The 22,190-nt window shown below is 46.8% G+C and overlaps 1 pseudogene; it reads right to left on the reverse strand.

The window, feature by feature from the left end:
• Positions 1-486: 486 nt before the first annotated feature.
• On the reverse strand, positions 487-699 carry LOC148152314 (U2 spliceosomal RNA; annotated as a pseudogene).
• Between the last annotated feature and the right edge of the window lie 21,491 nt (positions 700-22,190).

The following is a 22,190-nucleotide window of genomic DNA, read 5'->3' on the forward strand; positions in this document are numbered from 1 at the left end:
TAGTTTTCCTGCTCCTCGGAGGCTGCCTGACCTACTGTTCTTTTCCAGCGCCACTCTAACCTTGACACAAAGGCTGACAATAGAAACATCCAATAGCGCACCACGCCCAACAACTGAATAAACCTCCCCCCGACTTGGCTTTGTTTCAAAATATTAACAAGTTGTTAGCATAATGTCCTTGGGGGAGGGGGTGGGGAGACGGATAGACTTGCACCAGCACCAAGCTGGATTCTGAATAACGGTCACTGGGTTTGAAACACTGCTTTGTTTGTGCAGATGCTGCCAGATCTGCTGAGTTTCTCCAGCAATTTGTGGTTTTGTGTGCGCACGTGGTAGGTATGTTTTGAGCAAAATTTGGGGTTTGAGTTGCAGACCGACGCAAAGAGAAATGAAGCAGCTTACAAACTTTAAAAAGAAAGTGTGGTTCACACGCGCAGGCAAAGCACCAAAAACCTGAGCCATATACATGTTCTGAGATTTATAGATGAGGGGTGCACCGTTCCCGGAGGTACTGCAATACCAGGTCGATGCGTGGAGTGGACGGAGCAAGCCCCTATTCCATCTCCCTGCTCCACAAATCAATTTAATAGATGGTCCCCAGATAAGGGACCTATCAGATATTAAACTGATAATGGAATTCTTTTATCTCAAAAATCCACTTTGTTCATAAAATCATTTCTAAGTACATACAGAGGTTCTAAATTTGTTCTGCACGTTCTTTGCAGAGAAAAACAAATGATGCATTCCTCAAAGCATCCGTGCTGTTGCAAAAACAAAGGTATTTCCGACTCATACAGGAAACAATTTATGTTCATTTCAATGCAACAAGAGTCTGCTAACTGAACAGACCCTCATAAAGCCCTTAGACGGCGGTTTTTCCCCACTGCATCTTGTCAGTAGCTGCCCTTGTCCCAAGCTTCAGTTTGTCCGTCTTAATGTTGTTTTGAACTTTGGAAAGCACCAGTCTGCAACACTCGGTCAAGGTCAGCTCCTTGTCACTGGAAAACCAACAAGTTTCAGATAGACCACAAAGCAAGTCTATGGTTTGCCAGGCAGTGCATAGGTGTTCTGCTAAATGTTTTTTTAACTAGGTAAAAACAATAACTGCAGATGCTGGAAACCAGATTCTGGATTAGTGGTGCTGGAAGAGCACAGCAGTTCAGGCAGCATCCAAGGAGCTTTGAAATCGACGTTTCGGGCAAAAGCCCTTCAGCAGGAAGGGCTTTTGCCCGAAACGTCGATTTCAAAGCTCCTTGGATGCTGCCTGAACTGCTATGATTTCTAACTGTCTGCTCAGAAAACTATCCACAGGATCAACCCTCTCAAGATGTTACATGCTGACCCCTGCCTGATGGACTTGTGTTCAAGACTGTTTTTCTTAAAAGCCTTCGCTGGAGGAACAGCTGATACAAATTGTCCAACTACTTGGAGTGTTCTGCAGAAACAAGATCAGACTTATCCTTCACAACATAAATTCTTTACAGTGCGGGTAGAGGCCTCTCAGCCAGTTAATTCTGCACTAACCCCTCAAAGGGCATCCCATCCAAACCCAGTGCCCCACATTATCTCCATATCCCAGCTATTAACCATGGCTAATCCACATAGCCTTCGCATCCCTGGACAGCCAATCCACCTAATCTGCACATCTTTTTACTGTGTGGAGCCCACACAGACACAGGGGAAACTCTACACAGCCAGTCAACCAAGGCTGGAATCAAACACAGGTCCTGATGTTGTCAGACAGCAGCGATAACCACAGTACCAGCTCTGCACCAGGGTGAAAGGAACTTCAGTACCTTGTGACATTTAGTGTTTGTGAACCAAAGGTCTGCACACAGCTTGATGCAGACACACACAAAGGTGGCCATTAGGGGGAGGATAGGTGCTTCCCCATTTGGGGTGGTACAGTGGCTCCGTGGTTAGCACTGCTGCCTCACAGCACCAGGGACCCATGTCTGCTGGGCTTCCTCCGGGTGCTCCAGTTTCCTCCCACAATCCAAAGATGCGCAGGTTAGGTGAACTGGCCATGCTAAATTGCCCATTGTGTTCAGGAATGTGCTGTTAGTCAAGGGAGAACATAGAACATAGAAGAATACAGCGCAGTACAGGCCCTTCGGCCCTCGATGTTGCGCCGATCCAAGCCCACCTAACCTACACTAGCCCACTACCCTCCATATGCCTATCCAATGCCCGCTTAAATGCCCATAATGAGGGAGAGTCTACCACTGCTACTGGCAGGGCATTCCATGAACTCAAGACTCGCTGAGTAAAGAACCTACCCCTAACATCAGTCCTATACCTACCCCCCCTTAATTTAAAGCTATGCCCCCTTGTAATAGCTGAGAAATTATTGATCAGCCCAGTTCCCAAGGAAGATAGTCCCTTGGGACGGATGGGATTTATCCAATGATAAATGCTTTGGAGGCAGGCATAGGTGGATAGGTTAATAAGTTTGCAGATGACACTAAAGTCAGTGGAGTAATGGACAGTGCAGAAGAATGTTGCAGAGGCACTCGGATAAACTGCAGAATTGAGCTGAGAGGTGGTAAATGGAGTTCAATGCAGAAATGTGGAGTGATTCACTTTGGGAAGAAAAACAGGAAGGCAGAATACTGGGTAAATGGAAAGATTCTTGATAGTGTAGATGAGCAGCGAGATCTCGGTGTCCATGTACAAAGATCCCTGAAAGTTGCCGCCCAGGTTGATAGTATCTTTAAGGCTTTATTCCTGATGAAGGGCATTTGCCCGAAACGTCGATTTTGCTGAAGCTCCTCGGATGCTGCCTGAACTGCTGTGCTCTTCCAGCACCATTGATCCAGAATCTGGTTTCCAGCATCTGCAGTCATTATTTTTACCTAGTATCTTTAAGGCGGCATACGGTGCCTTTATTGGTTTTATTGGTCGAGGGATTGCATTCCGGGCCCATGATGTCATGCTGCACTGTACAAAACACTAGTGGGGCCTCACTTGGAGTATTGTGTACAGTTCTGGTTACCCCACTACAGGAAGGATTTGGAAGCATTGGAAAAGATGCAGAGGAGATTTACCAGGATGTTGCCTGGTCTGGAGGGAAGGTCTTATGAGGAAAGGCTGAGGGACTTGGATCTGTTCTCATTGCAAAGAAGATAGCTAAGAGGGGATTTAATAGAGACATACAAGATGATCAGAAGATTAGATAGAGTGGACAATGAGAGTCTTTTTCCTAGGATGATGATGTTGTCTTGTATGAGGAGACATAGCTGAGGGGTGATAGATTTAAGATAGATGTCAGAAGCAGATTTTTTACTCAGAGAGTGGTATGGTAGTGGAAAGAAGGTTTACCAGGATGCTGCCTGGACTGGAGGGCTTGCCTTATGAAGAGAGATTGACTAAGCTCGGACTTTTCGCTCTGGAGAGAAGGAGGAAGAGAGGTGACCTGATCAAGGTATACAAGATAATGAGAGGAATGGATAGAGTCAATAGCCAGAGATTTTTCCCCAGGGAAGGATTGACTGGCACGAGGGGTCACAGTTTTAAGATACTAGGAGAATGGTACACTTCGGAGCAGCGAGAGGCTGGAGCCGGGAGGAGGTGACATAGAACATAGAACATAGAAGAATACAGCGCAGTACAGGCCCTTCGGCCCTCGATGTTGCGCCGATCCAAGCCCACCTAACCTACACTAGCCCACTATCCTCCATATTCCTATCCAATGCCCGCTTAAATGCCCATAATGAGGGAGAGTCCACCACTGCTACTGGCAGGGCATTCCATGAACTCACGACTCGCTGAGTAAAGAACCTACCCCTAACATCTGTCCTATACCTACCCCCCCTTAATTTAAAGCTATGCCCCCTTGTAATAGTTGACTCCATACGTGGAAAAAGATTCTCACTGTCGACCCTATCTAAACCCCTAATCATCTTATACACCTCTATCAAGTCACCCCTAAACCTTCTTTTCTCCAATGAAAACAACCCCAAGTGCCTCAGCCTTTCCTCATACGATCTTTCTACCATGCCAGGCAACATCCTGGTAAACCTCCTCTGCACCCGTTCCAGTGCCTCCACATCCTTCCTATAGTATGGCGATCAAAACTGCACACAATTGGTGCAGGTGATTGTCGGGAAGGCCAGTAAATATATTTAAACTTCTTACCTTCAGGCCAGCGAGGGAGGAGCGAGCAAATGACTTCTTGGAAGGGTAAGTAGAACAGTTTATATTTGTGTGATTGCATTACCCGAGACACTACTCGGGTGTCCTCCTCTAACCTGTGTGTCCTAAATAAGTATGTACCTGTCAGGCAGAGAGGAAGACATAGAACGCGTGAGCCGTGGTTTACTAAGGAAGTGGAATCCCTGGTCAAGAAGAAGAAGGCTTATGTTAGGACAAAATGTGAAAACTCAGTCAGGGCGCTTGAAGGTTACAAGGAAATCAGGAAAGACCAAAAAAGAGAGCTCAAAAGAGCCAGGAGGAGACATGAGAAGTTGTTGGCGGATAGGATCAGGGTAAACCCTAAGGCTTTCCATAGGTATGTCAGGAATTAAAGAATGATGAGAGTTAAATTAGGACAAATCAAGGATAATAGTGGAAAAATTGTGTGTGGAGCCGGAGGAGATAGGGGAAGCACTAAATAAATATTTTTCAACAGTGTTCACTATAGAAAATAAAAATATTGGCGAGGAAGATGCAGAGATACTTGCATCTACACTAGAAGAGATTGAGGTTCACAAGGAAGAGGTATTAGAAATATTGCAGAGTGTGAAAATAGACAAGTCCCCTGGGCCAGATGGGATCTATCCTGGGATCCTCTGGGAAGCAAGGGAAGAGATTGCCGAGCCTTTGGCATTGATCTTCAGATCATCATTGTCTACAGGAATAGTGCCTGAGGACTGGAGGATAGCAAATGTGGTTCCCTTGTTCAAAAAGGGTAGTAGAGACAACCCTGGTAATTACAGACTAGTGAGTCTCACTTCAGTTGTTGGTAAAGTGTTGGAAAAGGTTATAAAAGAGATAGGATTTATAACCATCTAGAAAAGAATAATCTGATCAGGGACAGTCAGCACGGTTTTGTGAAAGGTAGGTTGTGCCTAACAAATCTTATTGACTTTCTTGACAAAGTGACCAAACAGGTAGATGAGAGTAAACCAGTTGATGTGGTGTATATGGATTTCAGCAAGGCGTTCGATAAGATTCCCCACAGTAGGCTATTATAATACAAAATGCGGAGGAATGGGACTGTGGGAGACATAGCAGTTTGGATCAGGAATTGGCTTGCTGAAAGAAAACAGAGGGTTGTAGTTGATGGAACATGTTCATCTTGGTGTCCAGTTACTAGCGGCGTTTTGCAAGGGTTGGTGTTGGGTCCACTGCTGTTCATCATTTTTATAAATGACCTGGATGAGGTCTTAGAAGGGTGGGTTAGTAAATTTGCAGACGACACTAAGGTCGGTGGAGTTGTGGATAGTGACGAAGGATGTAGTAGGTTGCAGAGAGACATAGATAGGATACAGAGCTGGGCTGAGAGGTGGCAAATGGAGTTTAATGTGGACAAGTGTGAGGTGAAGAAGGGCTTATGCCCGAAACGTCGATTCTCCTGCTCCTTGGATGCTGCCTGACCTGCTGCGCTTTTCTAGCAACACATTTTTCTGCTCTGATCTCCAGCGTCTGAAGTCCTCAATTTCTCCAAGTGTGAGGTGATACACTCTGGACGGAGTAATCGGAATGCAAAGTACTGGGCTAATGGTAAGATTCTTGGGAGTGCAGATGAGCAGAGAGATCTCGGTGTCCATGTACACAGATCCCTGAAAGTTGTCACCCAGATTGCTAGGGTTGTTAAGAAGGTAAAAACAATGACTGCAGATGCTGGAAACCAGATTCTGGATTAGTGGTGCTGGAAGAGGACAGCAGTTCAGGCAGCATCTGAGGACAGGCAAAATCCGAGGACAGGCAAAATCGACGTTTTGGGCAAAAGCCCTTCATCAGGTTGTTAAGAAGGCATACAGTGTTTTGGCCTTTATTAATAGAGGGATTGAGTTCCGAACCAGGAGGTTTTGCTGCAGCTGTATAAAGCTCTGGTACGGCCACACTTGGAGTATTGTGTACAGTTCTGGTCACCGCATTATAAGAAGGATATGGAAACTTTGGAAAGGATGCAGAGGAGATTTACTAGGATGTTGCCTGGTATGGAAGGAATGTCTTATGAGGAAAGGCTAAGGGCCTTGAGGCTGTTCTCGTTAGAGAGAAGATTGAGAGGTGACTTAATAGAGACATACAATATAATCAAAGAGTTAGATAGGGTGGACAGGGAAAGCCTTTTTCCAAGTATGGGGACGGCAAACACGAGGGGACACAACTTTAAAGTGAGGGGAGATAGGTATAAGACAGATGTCAGAGGTAGTTTCTTTACTCAGAGGGTAGTAAGGGTATGCAATGCTTTGCCTGCAACGGTAGTAGATTCGCCAACTTTAAGTGCACTTAAGTCGTCATTGGACAGGCATATGGACATACATGAATAGTGTAGGTGGGATGGGCTTCAGATTAGTATGACAGGGCGGCGCAACATCGAGGGCCGAAGGGCCTGTTCTGCGCTGTAATGTCCTATGTTCTATGTACAGAAGGGACGCCAGAGAAGGGTTCTTTACGCAGAGAGTTGTGAATGCATGGAATGCGTTGCCAGCGGTGGTGGTAGAAGCAGAGTCACTGGGGACATTTAAGCTACTGCTGGACATGCACATGGATAGCAGTGAAATGAGGGGTGCGTAGGTTAAGTTATTATATTTTATATTAGGATTAATCCTCAGCACAACATTGTGAGCCAAAGGGCCTGTTCTGCACTGTATTGTTCTATGTTCTGTGTGCTAATATGACATTGCTGCTGCCTTGAGTTACCTTGTATCCTGAGGCCAGTTCCAACTTGTTGCAGATGCTCATGAGTCTGCTCTTGGAGGCACAGTACTTATATGGCCAGCAGTGTTCACTTCCATTTCTGATCAATGGTAACCCCGGGATAGTGATTGGGAGGTGGGCTTCAATGATGCTGAGTCAAAGAAGGTGGTGCTGAAAAAGCACAGACGGTCAGGCAGCATCCAAGGAGCAGGAGAATCTTCATCAGCTTATGCTCAAAACATTGATTCTCTTACTCCCTGGATGCTGCCTGATCAGCTTTTCCAGCACCACATTCTACGACTCTAATCTCCAGCATCTGCAGTCTTCACTTTCACCCCCTTTAATGATGCAACCATCAAATGCCAAAGGTCACATATTGTCTCTTGTTCTAAGATGATCATGACCTGGCACATGTGTGGGACAAATGCTACTTGTCACTTGTCATCACAAATCTAGGGCTATCGTTCAGGTCATGCTGTCTTTGGACATGCACTACTCCAATACCTGAGGATTCGGGAAAGGTGCTGAACAACGTGCAGTCATTGGTGGTCTTTGGAGACAGCACTTTCCTGGGTGGCAACGTCAGTATGCCTTGAGACGTAGAGTCACATAACATGGAAACAGACCCTTCGGCCCACCTTGTCCATGCTGACCAGGTTTCTTAAAATGAACTTGAGTCATAGAGTCCTACAGCACGGAGACATGTCTTTTGGCCCAAATTGGTCTATGCTGACCAAAATGTCTGACCTCCATAACCCCATTTCCCTGCACTTGGCTCATATCCTTCTAATCCTTTCCTATCCATGTATTTGTCTAAATGCCTTTTAAATGTTATTAATGTTTATGCCTCCACCACTTCTGCTGGCAGCTCATTCCATATGCATATCACCCTCTGTGTAAGAATGTTGCCTCTCAGGTTCCCTTTTATGCCATCTTGTCCTCCATTCTCCAACTCTGGGAAAAAGACTTAGTGCATTTACCATGCCTCTCATAATCTTATACACCTCTAAAAAGTTCCCCCTCAGTCTCCTATGCTAAAAAAAAACACATTCTAGCTTGTTCAACCTCTCCCTAAAACTCAGACCATGGAGTCCAGACAATATCGTTGTAAATTTCTTCTGCGTTCTTTCTAGATTAGTGACATCCTTCCTACAACAAGGTGACCAAAACTGAACGCAATACTCCAAGCGTGGTCTCACCAACATCCTGGATAACAGCAACATAACTTCCCAACTTCTATACTCAACGACCTGACTGATAAGAGCCAGTCTACCAAAAGCCTTCATCATTGCCCTGTCTATCTGGGATACCACTTTCAGAGAACTGTGAACCTGAACTCCAAGGTCCCTCTGTTCCATGACACTCCTTAAGGCCCTACCATTCACCGTGAAATTCCTACCTTGATTTGACTTTTCAAAATGCAAGACCACACACTTATCCATACTAAACTCCATAAACTCCCCAGCTGGTCAAGGTCTTGCTGCAATTTCTGATAATCTTCCTAACTGTCCACAATGCTGCCTAGCTTAGTGCCAACAGCAAATTAATGAATGCCTTGCACATTCTCATCCAAATCATTGATATAGGTAACAAACAGCAATGGACCCAACACTGACCCCTGAGGTACTCCACTACTCACAAGCCTCCAGTCTGACAAGCATCCTTCCACTATTACCCTCTGCGTCCTATCATCAAGCCAATTTTGTATCCAATTTGCCAGCTCACCTTAGATTCCATGTAATCTAGCCTTCAAGGGCAGCCTACCATGTGGAACCTTATCAAAGGCCTTACTGTAATACATATGGACTATGTTCACTGCCCTGCCCTCATCAACCTTGCTGGTCACTTCATCAAATCTGTGAGGCATGATCTCCCACTCACAAAGAAACTAGTCCCATTTGCCTGTATTTGGCCCATATTCCTCTAAGCCTATGCTAACTATGTAGCTGTCGAAATTCCTTCTAAATGTTGTAATTGTACTCACCTGTATTACTTCCTCTAGCAGTTTGCTCAATATACATACACCCTTTACCTATTGCCCCTCATGATTTTATAAACCTCGACCATGTCACCCCTTCATCTCTGCCGATTCAGCCTCTCCTTATAACTCAAACACTCCATGTCTCGGTAGCAGCTTTGCAAATCTGTTTTGCACCCTTTCCAATTTAATAACATTCTTCCTATTGCAAGGTGACCAGAATTGTAAATAGTATTCCAAATGTGGCCTCACCAAACATGACTTCCCAATTCCTGTACTCAATGCTCTCACCGATGAAGACAAGTATACCAAATGCACCACCCTGTCTCCCTGACGCCACTTTCAAACAATTATGTACCTAGACCCCTTGGTCTCCCTGTTTGAGAACACTCCCCAAGAGCCCTTCCATTAACTGTGTAAGTCCTGCCCTGGTTGTCTTACCAAAATGCAATACCTCGCATTTATCTGAATTAAATTCCATCTGCCATTCCTCAGCCCACTGGCCCAGTTGAATAAGAACCTGTTGTACTCTTAGATAAATATCTTCACTGTCCACTATACTCCAATTTTGCTGTCACCCGCAAACTTACCAATCGTGCCTCCTTTATTTTTATCCAAATAATTTATATAAATAATGAACAACAGTGGACCCAGCACCGATCTTTGCAGCACACCGCTGGTCACAGGCCTCCAGTTGGAACAACTCTCTACCACCATTCTCTTTTGAGTTGAAACTTTATTGCTGGAACAGCACAGCAGGTCAGGCAGCATCCAGGGAACAGGAGATTCGACGTTTCGGGCACAGGCCCTTCTTCAGGAATGAGCAGAGAGTGTTCAGCAGGAGAAGATAAAAGGTAGGGAGGAGGGACTTGGAGGAGGGGAGTTGGAAATGTGATAGGTGGAAAGAGGTCAAGGTGAGGGTGATAGGTCGGAGTAGGGTGGAGGCGGAGAGGTCAAGAAGAAGACTGCAGGTCAGGAAGGCGGTGCCGGGCTGGAAGGATCCGGCTGAGACAAGGTGGGGGGAGGGGGGATGAAGAAACTGGTGAAGTCCAAGTTCATCCCCTGCGGTTGGAGGGTTCCCAGTCGGAAGATAAGACGCTCCTCCTCCGACCGTCGGGTTGTTGTGGTTTGGCGGTGGATGAGTCCAATGACCTGCATATCCTCGGTGGAGTGGGAGGGGGAGTTGAAATGCTGTGCCACAGGTTGGTTGGGTTGGTTCGTCCGGGTGGCCCAGAGGTGCTCCCTGAATCGCTCCGCAAGTAGGCGGCCTGTCTCCCCAATATAGAGGAGGCCACACCGGCTGCAGCGGATGCAGTAGATGATGTGGGTGGAGGTGCAGGTGAATCTGTGGCGGATATGGAAGTTTCCTTTGGGGCCTTGGAGAGAAGTGAGGGGGGAGGTGTGGGCGCAAGTGTTGCACCTCCTGCGGTTGCAAGGGAAGGTGCCGGGAGTGGTTGTTGGGTCGGTGGGGGGTGTGGATCGGTGGGGGGTTGGGTCGGTGGGGGGCCCTCCCACTCCACCGAGGATATGCAGGTCATTGGACTCATCCACCGCCAAACCACAACAACCCGACGGTCGGAGGAGGAGCGTCTTATCTTCCGACTGGGAACCCTCCAACCGCAGGGGATGAACTTGGACTTCACCAGTTTCTTCATCCCCCCTCCCCCCACCTTGTCTCAGCCGGATCCTTCCAGCCCGGCACCGCCTTCCTGACCTGCAGTCTTCTTCTTGACCTCTCCGCCTCCACCCTACTCCGACCTATCACCCTCACCTTGACCTCTTTCCACCTATCACATTTCCAACTCCCCTCCTCCAAGTCCCTCCTCCCTACCTTTTATCTTCTCCTGCTGAACACTCTCTGCTCATTCCTGAAGAAGGGCCTGTGCCCGAAACGTCGAATCTCCTGTTCCCTGGATGCTGCCTGACCTGCTGTGCTGTTCCAGCAATAAAGTTTCAACTTTGATCTCCAGCATCTGCAGACCTCACTTTCTCCACCACCATTCTCTTTCTCCCACTGTCAAGACAATTTTGTGTCTATTTGGCCAGCCCTCCCTGAATTCCTTGTGATCTAACCCGACTTAACCATCTTCCATGCGGAACCTTCTGAAGGCTGTGCTAAAGTCCATGGCAACATAAATGTGTCTGCTATTGCATGGGAATCAACAGGGGACAAAGTCTGACATAGGAGAAAATTTGAAATAGCAGAATCTGAATCTGAATAAGTGCATACATGAGACAATGCATTGAAATTGAGGAAAGCAACTTTTGCGGAACAGCATTGAATCCCTAACGAGCAACAGTAGGCTAACTGGAAAGAGCAAATTAATGCAAAAGCTGGAATGTGTACTGAAAACAACAAATGCTGGAGGTCAGAGTGGGTCAGACAGCACTGGCGTGCTTTGACTCTCCAAAAAAATGCTCCTTTTCCGTCCAACTCCACATTTGTTATGGTTAATCACTCTAACCTGCACACTGCAGGGGAATTTAGTACAGCGTATTAACCCAACCTGCATGTCCCTGAACTATGGGGGGAATCCCAAGCAACCACCAGAAACGCACTCAAACATGGGGAGAACATGCAAACTCCACACTAGCCCAAGGCTGAAAATGAGCTCGGGTCCCTGGTGCTGTCAGGCAGTAGTGCTACTAGTTACCTGATGAAGGAGCAGTACTCTGAAACCTAGTGCTTCAAATAAACCTGTTGGGACTGTAGCTGGTGGCATGGTGGCTCAGTGGTTAGCACTGCTGCCTCACAGCGCCAGAGACCTGGGTTCAAGTCCCACCTCAGATGACTGTCTGTGTGGAGTTTGCACATTCTCCCCATGTCTGTGTGGCGTTTCCTCTGGGTGCTCTGGTTTCCCCACACAGTCCAAAAAGTGTGCAGGTTAGATGAATTAGCCATGCCAAGTTCCCTGTAGTATTAAGTGAAGTGGGAAATGGGTTTGGGTGGGTTGCACTTTGGCGGGTTAGTGTGGACTTGTTGGGCCAAAGGGCCTGTTTCCACACTGTAAGTAATCTAATCTAAAAATAACCTGGTGTTGTGTGATTTTTAACTTTGTCCAGCACCAGCACCTCCACATCATAACCACTACACCGACAATGCCGCTAGTTTAAGAAGTAATGGAAAGCAATGGCAGCCAGTTGTCAAAATCTGTGTTCTTTTGTATTTTATACCTTCCTGCCCCGATTAGGAAACCTGCAACATTGTTTCCAGTCTTGCAGCACGTGGTATTAACAAGTTTGGAAGCTGTTTACCATATCAAAACATTGAAGTGGACAAGAAAGGTACTGGTGTGTAATAACGGAACTATGAAGTTCAGTATAATTTTTGTTTGCTGATTTTAGATGGGCTTTCTCACAGATAACTGGAAACCCTAATTAAAATTACTTGTTCTTTTCTAAGAATCTGTTTTCACCTATACGGCTGTGACATTATCTGTTACTGATCATTCAAATATCAACCAAGGAATCCATTCCAGGAGAGAAAAGGAACAATTACGTTCTGTTCTTCTGGCTGATTTGCAATGGTTTAGGTTGTTTCATATTAGCAAATTGGAAGCTAAAAGCCAAGCCGAACAAGCACAACTTGATTTCAACATGCCAGTGTAATGAAGGAGCAGCACTCTGAAAACTCGTGCTTCCAAATAAACCTGTTGGTCTATAACTTGGTGTTGTGTACAAAGTTAAAAATCACACAACACCAAGTTATAGTCTGGCAGGTTTATTTGGAAGCCGGGCTGCCAGAGGAAGTGGTGGAGGCTAGTACAATTGCCACATTTAAAAGGCACCTGAATGGGTATATGAATAGGAAGGGTTTGGAGGGATATGGGCCAAGTGCTGGCAGGTGGGACTATATTGGGTTGGGGTATCTGGTCAGCATGGACGAGTTGGACCGAAGGCTGTACCTCTCCAGGACTCGAAACACAACTTCAAACAGTATGTTGGTGCAATGTCCTGACTGTATCCAAAGTGGCATTATCTCAACCAGTTTCTTTGATGTTAACCTGTATGTAGATGAGTGAGCTGCTTCTTTTACAACAATCATTTAAAAGCAACATTGAAGAAACTGGAGACATTACCAATGCAACACCAATGTGATTAGTTTAAACACTGAGAAGTCCATGCAAGGAAGTGGGAAGCTTATTCATTGAAAACAAAAACATTCGGCAGATCAGGTCTGACATTCAAACATAAAATACCACAAAACATTTCACACATCTGATTGCTGCATGTTTACACCAACCCAGGGCTGTCCAGTAACTTAAAGATATAAGCTAATAACATGATCAAAAGTAATATGACTTTCATGAATAAAGCTCCAAACTGCAGACTCTCTGTGATGTATTTGGCAAAACAGTCACCTGGTCAAGTATCACTGCAGCGAACTGAGCACATATTCCAGCTAGGCAAAAGTGAGGACTGCAGATGCTGGAAACCAGAGTTTAGATTAGAGTGGTGCTGGCAAAGCACAACAGGCCAGTCAGCATCCGAGGAGCAGGAAAATCGACGTTTCAGGCAAATGCCCTTCAGCAGGAAGCTGACAGCTTTATTGTGTGTAATTTCTGTATTTCCAGCATCTTAATAGACTTGAATATTTCAAAACTATTTAATTGATGAAAAATCTCTGCACAATCCAGTAGGAAAGAAATAAACACATCTTTTTTGAGAAACCCAGCAGAAACTATTAAAAAATGAAAAATAAGAATTCAACTCTCTCACATGGTGAACTGACTAAACTATCTTTCAAAAACTCTGATTTCTGGACACAGAGCATCGGAGTCAAAGAGGGTGGTGCTGGAAAAGCACAGCCGGTCAGGCAGCATCCAAGGAGCAGGAGAATCGGCATTTAGGCATAAGCCCTTTGTGTCCGAAATGTTGATTCTCCTGCTCCTTGGATGCTGCCTGACCGGCTGTGCTTTTCCAGCACCACACTCTCGACTCTGATCTCCAGCATCTGCAGTCCTCACTTTCTCATAGAACACAGAACATCGTCAGGAAACCCTGAATAAGTTTTAGGAATAAAAAGAAACGAGAGGTTGATTGGGAACTCATTCAAAGACAGCACTAATCTGTCTTGACTGGGGAGTCTGATCCCCGTGGTGCCCAATGGAAACTGAACAGCAGTGTGTGTCTGTTGAGACTGTGATGCTGGAAAAGCACAGCAGGTCAGGCAGCATCCGAGGAGCAGGAGAATTGATGTTTTGGGCATAAGCCCTTCATCAGGATGTGTTGGCCAGTTCAAGTGAAACCAGACAGATCACCAATCTGTTCCACTGTCTGTCAATAGCAAAGTGCATCCTTCCCTGTACAGGTCTGGATCCTAAAGTTGATTGGAGTACTAACAGTAAGCTATTAAAATGAATAGTTCCATGTGAGTTGCACCATCAGAAATGTTAGCTCAATATATTCAAACTGTAAAATCTCCAAAGCTCCAACCCATCTGTCAAAAAAATTTAGATTCAATCCATAAGTTATCACGCTTACCTGAGTGTGTGTCATCATCTTTGAACTCCACTCCTCCAACCACAACAAGGACAGAACCCCGTGGTCCTCACCTTCTGCTTCACCAGCATCTATCAAATGCCTTACTGAAATCCATATACACCACATCAACCGCTTTACCCTCATCCATCTGTTTGGTCACCTTCACAAAGAACTCAATAAGATTCGTGAGGCAGAACCTACCCTTCACAATCCGTGTTGACGATCCCTAATGAACATATTCCTTTCCAGATGATTATAAATCCTATCTGTTATAACACTTCATCCACAACTGAAATAAGACTCACAGGTCTATAATTTCCAGGGTTTTCTCAACTCCCCTTCGTGAACAAGGGGACAACATTTGCTACCCTCCAGTCTTCTGGCACTATTCCAGTAGACAATGATAACATAAAGATCAAAGCCAAAGGCTCAGCAATCTCCTCCCTGGCTTCCCAGAGAATCATAGGATGAATCCCATGCAGCCATCTATTTTTACACTTTCCAGAATTGCTAACGCTTCCTGCTTATGAACCTCAATCCCGTCTAGTCTAGTAGCCTGTATCTCAGTATTCTCCTTGACCATATTGTCTTTTTCTCATGTGAATTCTGGTGAAAAGTAGTCATTTAGCGCTTCCCCTATCTCCTCTGACTCCACGCACAACTTCCCACTACTCTGCTTGATTGCCCCTAATCTTACTCTCGTCATTCTTTTATTCCTGATATACCTGTAGAAAGGGTGTAGGTTTGCTCGCTTAGCTGTAGGTTTGATATTCCAGACGTTTCATTACCTGGTTAGGTAACATCATCAGTGGCGACCTCCAAGTGAAGCGAAGCTGATGTCTCCTGCTTTCTATTTATATCTTCCTCCTGGAAGAGGTTCCTGGGGTTTGTGATAATGTCATTTCCTGTTCGTTTTCTGAGGGGTTGATAGATGGCATCTAGATGTATGTGCTTGTTTATGGCGTTGTGGTTGGAGTGCCAGGCCTCTAGGAATTCTCTGGCATGTCTTTGCTTAGCCTGTCCCAGGATAGATGTGTTGTCCCAGTCGAAATGGTGGTTTTTTTCATCTGTGTATAGGGCTACGAGGGAGAGAGGGTCATGTCTTTTTGCGGCTAGCTGGTGTTCATGTATCCTGGTGGCTAACTTTCTTCCTGTTTGTCCAACGTAGTGTTTGTGGCAGTCCTTGCATGGAATTTTGTAGATGATGTTGGTTTTGTCCATGGGTTGTACTGGGTCTTTTAAGTTTGTTAGTTTTTGTTTGAGAATGTTGGTGGGTTTGTGTGCTACTAGGATTCCAAGGGGTCTTAGTAGTCTGGCTGTCATTTCTGAAACTTCTTTGATGTATGGTAAGGTGGTTAGGGTTTCTGGCTATGTTTGGTCTGCTTGTCGTGGTTTGTTCTTGAGGAATCTGCGCACTGTATTTATTGAGTATCCGTTCTTCTTGAATACATAGTATAGGTGGTTCTCCTCTGTTTTCCAAAGTTCGTCTGTGCTGCAGTGTGTGGTGGCCCGTTGGAATAGTGTTCTGATACAGCTTTGTTTGTGTGTGTTGGGGTGGTTGCTGGTGTAGGTCCTCCCGCACAAGGGACTGAATATCATTCCTTACCAACAGGGCCATCCCACCCCCTCTGCCCATCAGTCTGTCCTTACAATAGCACGTATAGCCTTGAATATTCATTTCCCAGGCCCTGTCCATTTGAAGCCACGTCTCAGTTATCCCCACAACATCGTAACTGCCAATTTCCAAATGAGCCTCAAGCTCATCCATCTTATTTCTAATGCTTCGTGCATTCATATATAGTATTTTTAATTTGTTACTGCCCTCACCCTTCCTATCAATCCCTATTTCACTCAACCTTATGGCATGATCCCTTTTTGAGATTTCTGCTCCATTGATACCGTTGTCTTTCTTGACTTCTCTTGTTCTAACTTTCCCTGCAATTTCCTTCTTAAACTTCCAGTTTGTCCCCTCCCCGCCGCTATTTAGTTTAAACACAGCTGTGATGCAGTGGCAAACCTGCCTGCCAGAATGCTGGTCCCCCATCTATTAAGGTGCTCTATAGAATAGAGCTCTATTCCTGATGAAGAGCTTTTGCCCGAAACGTCGATTTTCCTGCTTCTCGGATGCTGCCTGAATTGCTGTGCTTTTCCAGCACCACTCTAATCTAAACTCTCATTTCGCCATAACCTCAGTGACATAGTCAGAGAACAATGAAGGAGGCTTCATATCCATCAACCTTGCCTAGGGCCGATCAGTGCAACTTTCTGAGTACTACAGTAGGGGGGAATATACGAAGGAGAAAATGTTATGGAGGAAATAAAATACAATGGGATTTGGAGAGGGTGACACAAAGCTTTAAGGGAATGGCTCCAGGAATGATGGACTTCTGTTACATGGATAGACAGATGTTGGGATGGCTAAGAGGAGATTCCATTTGAGCTGAAAAATGTGTTGCTGGAAAAGCTCAGCAGGTCAGACAGCATCCAAGGAGCAGGAGAATCGACGTTTTGGGCATGAGCCCTTCTTCAGGAATGAGGAAGGTGTGCCAAGCAGGCTAAGATAAAAGGTAGGGAGGAGGGACTTGGGGGAGGGGCGTTGGGAATGCAATAGGTGGAAGGAGGTTAAGGTGCGGGTGATAGGCTGGAGAGGGGATGGGGGCGGAGAGGTCGGGAAGAAGATTGCAGGTCAAGAAGGTGGTGCTGAGTCCGAGGGTTGGGACTCAGGTAAGGTGGGGGGAGGGGAAATGAGGAAGCTGGAGAAATCTGCATTCATCCCTTGTAGTTGGAGGGTTCCTAGGCGGAAGATGAGGCGCTCTTCCTCCAGGCGTCGTGTTGCCATGGTCTGGCGATGGAGGAGTCCAAGGACCTGCATGTCCTTGGCGGAGTGGGAGGGGGAGTTAAAGTGTTCAGTCACGGGGTGGTTGGGTTGGTTGGTGCTGGTATCCCAGAGGTGTTCTCTGAAACGTTCCGCAAGTAGGTGGCCTGTCTCCCCAATGTAGAGGAGGCCACATCAGGTGCAGCGGATGCAGTAAATGATGTGTGTGGAGGTGCAGGTGAATTTGTGACGGATATGGAAGGATCCCTTGGGGCCTTGGATGGAGGTGAGGGGGGCGGTGTGGGTGCAAGTTTTGCATTTCTTGCGGTTGCAGGGGAAGGTGCTGGGAGAGGAGGTTGGGTTGGTGGGGGGTGTGGACCTGACGAGGGAGTTGCGGAGGGAGTGGTCTTTCCGGAATGCTGATAGGGGAGGGGAGGGAAATATATCCCTGGTGGTGGGGTCTGTTTGGAGGTGGCGGAAATGACGAAGGATGATACGATGCCTCTGGAGGTTGGTGGGGTGGTTGGTGAGGACCAGTGGGGTTCTGTCCTGGTGGCGATTGGAGGGGCGGGGTTCAAGGGCGGAGGAGCGGGAAGTGGAGGAGATGTGGTGGAGTTGTTGGTCTGAACGTAGTCTGGAGTCCATGCGGGGTCAGTCGGACCTGTAGACAGATGCAGAGGAAGGAGATGGGCTGTGGTAGCGAGTCTGTTTGAGGACGTGGTTGAAGACCTTCAGGGCAGAGGAGATGTCTTGGGGGTGCAGTGAGGAAGGACTCACTGAAATCCTTGTAGAGGGAGGAAGAAAACTTCTTCAAGGAAGGCATCCTTGCAAGACGATTCACAGTCGGTTAAAATCAACTAGGAGAAAGTGAGGACTGCAGATGCTGGAGATCAGAGCTGAAAAATGTGTTGCTGGAAAAGCGCAGCAGGTCAGGCAGCATCCAAGGAGCAGGAGAATCGACGTTTCGGGCATAACCCTTCTTCAGGAATGAGGAAGGTATGCCAAACAGGCTAAGATAAAAAGGATTCCTGAAGAAGGGCTTATGCCCGAAACATCAATTCTCCTGTTCCCTGGATGCTGCCCGACCTGCTGCGCTTTTCCAGCAACACATTTTCAGCTAAGATAAAACGGTAGGGAGGAGGGACTTGGGGGTCATCTCCTCTGCCCTGAAGCTCTTCAGCCACGTCCTCAAACAGACTCGCTACCTCAGCCACATCTCCTTCCTCAGCACCTGTCTACGGAACCTACTGACCCTGAATGGACGCGGGACTATGTTCAGACCAACAAGCACCAACCAACCCAACCGCCCCATGGCTGAACACTTTAACTCCCCCTCCCACTCCGCCAAGGACAAGCAGGTCCTTGGCCTCCTCCATCGCCAACACGACACTTGGAGGAAGAGCGCCTCATCTTCCGCCTAGGAACCCTCCAACTACAAGGGATGAATGCAGATTTCTCCAGCTTCCTCATTTCCCCTCTCCCCACCTTATCTCAGTCCCAACCCTCGGACTCAGCACCGCCTTCTTAACCTGCAATCTTCTTCGGACCCCACCCCCTCTCCGGCCTATCACCCTCACCGGCCTATCACCCTCACATTAACCTCCTCCCACCTATCGCATTCCCAACGCCCCTCCCCCAAGTCCCTCCTCCCTACCTTTTTATCTTAGCCTGTTTGGCATACCTTCCTAATTCCTGAAGAGGGGATTATGCCCGAAACGTCGATTCTCCTGTTCCTTGGATGCTGCCTGACCTGCTGCACTTTTCCAGCAACACATTTTTCAGCTCTGATCTCCAGCATCTGCAGTCCTCACTTTCTCCTCGGAGATTCTATTTGACAGGGATATTTAAAACCATGGAATCTTGACCTCGAAAGCGAGAGGTGAACTGTTCCAATTAATGCAAACATCGAGAACCAGGACAACAATTTCAGGTGACTATCAAAAGAATCAACAGTAACACAAGAGGGAGTTAATGACCTGGTGGTTTATCCTTCTTTTAGCAGTGTGACTTGAACTGTGCACAAAACTTCAAAAGTGACCACACCAATGTCCTCTACAACCTCAACATGACGTCCCAACTCCTGATAAAAACGGAAAAAACTGTGGACGCTGGAAGTCAGAAACAAGAATTCTGGGTGGCACGGTGGCACAGTGGTTAGCACTGCTGTCTCACAGCACCAGAGACCCAGGTTCAATTCCCGTCTCAAGCAACTGCCTGTGTGGAGTTTGCACATTCTCCCCGTGTCTGCGTGGGTTTTCTCTGGGTGCTCTGGTTTCCTCCCACAGTCCAAAAATGTGCAGGTTAGGTGAATTGGCCAGGCTAAATTACCCGTAGTGTTAGGTAGGGGAATGGGTCTGGGTGGGTTGCGCTTCGGCGGGTCGGTGTGGGCTTGTTGGGCCGAAGGGCCTGTTTCCACACTGTAAGTAATCTAATCTAATCTAAAACAGAATTTGCTGGAAAATCTGGGCAAGTCTGGAGCACGTGTGGAGAGAAATCAAAGTTAACATATCGGGTCCTTCTTCAGAACTGATGGTAGCTAGGTAAAAATTGTTTTTTGTGCAGAAGTTATGATGGGGGAGTTGGTAAGGAGTAAATAATAGGTGGAGATAGAGGTCAAAGAGAGATAAGATCAGTTGGACAGACAAAGGAAGGAAAAACAGTCAGCCTAGGAGAGTGAATAGCTGCTAATGGGGACAATCAATGACTGACAATGGGATGGGTGTAATAGCAGTGCATGTGATAAGAATGCTGGGCTAAGGACATGGGAAAAGGTGTCTCAGGATCCAAAGTTGTTGAACCGCAATATTGAGTCCAGAAGGTTGTAGAGTTAACAGGTAGATAATGAGGTGCTGTTCTTCCTGCTTCTGCTGCTTCTGCAGCAAACCCGAGACAGAGAAGTTGGCCAGGGAACAAGGTGGTGTCAGGAGTGAAGGACGAGTGGACCAAGGTGAGCCAGAGGGAACAGACCATGCAGAAAGCTAACAAGATTTTCATTTGATTTGATTATTTTTGTCACATGTACCTAAGTACAGTGAAAGGATTTGTTTTTCAAGCAGTACAGACAGGTCATAACATACAAGGACATACAGATCATAGGGTTATTAGACAGTGAGGCATACAAGGTTACAGCTGCACAGGAGGTGCACAAAAGCAAGATCAATATTTGGTTTTTTGTACCTCCACACTACCACCTAACAGCAGTAGTGCTTATATTTTCCCCTGTACCCATGATGTGTGTGTGCAGTGAAAGACAACAGGTGTATAAATCTTTATTCACTTCCCACCACCAGGAAGAAAGAAAAAACCCACGTGGCCAGTGACAAGCAGTGCCCTTCACATCAAAGGGCAATGCTGCGTGATCAAACAAGTGAAGGCGAAGGCAGGGATTAAATCAAAATAGAGTTGGAGGGGGAAATAAAACACCACTCCCTGCGGTGCCCACCGCTCCCTGAACAGCTTAAGGGTATCGGTAGACACCACGTGCTCCTTCTGCAGAGACACCCGGGTTCGATGATCAATATTTGGTTTGGAATTAGAGTGAGGTCCATTCAGCAATCTAATAACAGCAGGGAAGAAGCTGTTCTTCAACTTGTTGGTACAAGTGCTTAAGAGAGTGTTACCGGGGTGGGAGGGGTCTCTGATGGTGTAGGAAGAGAGTGTTACCGGGGTGGGAGGGGTCTCTGAAGATGATGAAGAGTGTTACCGGGTGGGAGGGGTCTCTGAAGGTGTTGGAAGAGAGTGTTACTGCGTTGGGAGGGGTCTCTGATGATGAGGAAGACAGTGTTAGCAGGTTGGGAGCGGTCTCTGATGATGAAGAGAGTGTTACTGGGGTGGGAGGGGTCTCTGATGATGAGGAAGACAGTGTTAGCAGGTTGGGAGCGGTCTCTGATGATGATGAAGAGAGTGTTACTGGGGTGGGAGGGGTCTCTGATGAATTTGAAAGAGATTGTTACCAGGGTAGGATGGGTCTACGATGATGATGAAGAGAGTGTTACCTTGGTGGGAGGGGTCTCAGATGATGATGAAGAGAGTGTTACCGGGGTGTGAGGGGTCTCTGATGGTGTTGGAAGAGATTGTTATCTGGGTGGGAGGTGTCTCTGATGTTGTTAGATGAGAGTGTTACCAGGGTAGGAGGGATCTCTGATGATGATGAAGACAGTGTTACCGGGGTGTGAGGGGTCTCTGATGATGATGAAGACAGTGTTACCGGGGTGTGAGGGGTCTCTGATGATGATGAAGAGAGTGTTACCGGGGTGTGAGGGGTCTCTGATAGTGTTGAAAGCGAGTGTTACTGGGGTGGGACTGGTCTCTGACGATGATGAAGAGATTGTTACCGGGGTGGGAGGGATCTCTGATGATGATGAAGACAGTGTTACCAGGGTAGGAGGGGTTTCTGATGATGATGAAGAGAGTGTTACCGGGGTGGGAGGGATCTCTGATGATGATGAAGACAGTGTTACCGGATTAGGAGGTGTCTCTGATGATGATGAAGACAGTGTTACCAGGGTAGGAGGGGTTTCTGATGATGATGAAGAGAGTGTTACCGGGGAGTGAGGGGTCTCTGATGATGATGAAGAGAGTGTTACCAGGGGGTGAGAGGTCTCTGATGATGATGAAGACAGTGTTACCAGGTTGGAGGTGTCATTGATGATGATGAGAGTGTTACCGGGGTAGGAGGGGTCTCTGATGATGATGAAGAGAGTGTTACCAGGGTGTGAATGTTCTCTGATGATGATGAAGACAGTGTTACAGGGGTATGGGGGGGGTCTCTGATGATGATGAAGAGTGTTACTGGAGTGAGAGGGGTCTCTAATGATGATGAAGAGAGTGTTACCAGGTTGGGAGGGACCTCTGATGATGATGAAGAGAGAGTTTCTGGGTTGGGAGGCGTGTCTGATGTTAGATGAGAGTGTTTCCGGGGTCGGAGGAGACTCTGATGGTGTTGGAAGAGATTGTTACCGGGGTAACAGGGGTCTCTGACGATGATGAAGAGAGTGTTGCCCGGGTAGGTGGGGTCTCTGATGGTGTTGGAAGAGAGTGTTACCG

The sequence above is a fragment of the Chiloscyllium plagiosum genome, unplaced genomic scaffold (genome assembly GCF_037043375.1).
Source record: "Chiloscyllium plagiosum isolate Xiang-an unplaced genomic scaffold, Cpla_swu_hap1 HiC_scaffold_1, whole genome shotgun sequence".
Classification (NCBI taxonomy): Eukaryota; Metazoa; Chordata; class Chondrichthyes; order Orectolobiformes; family Hemiscylliidae; genus Chiloscyllium; species Chiloscyllium plagiosum.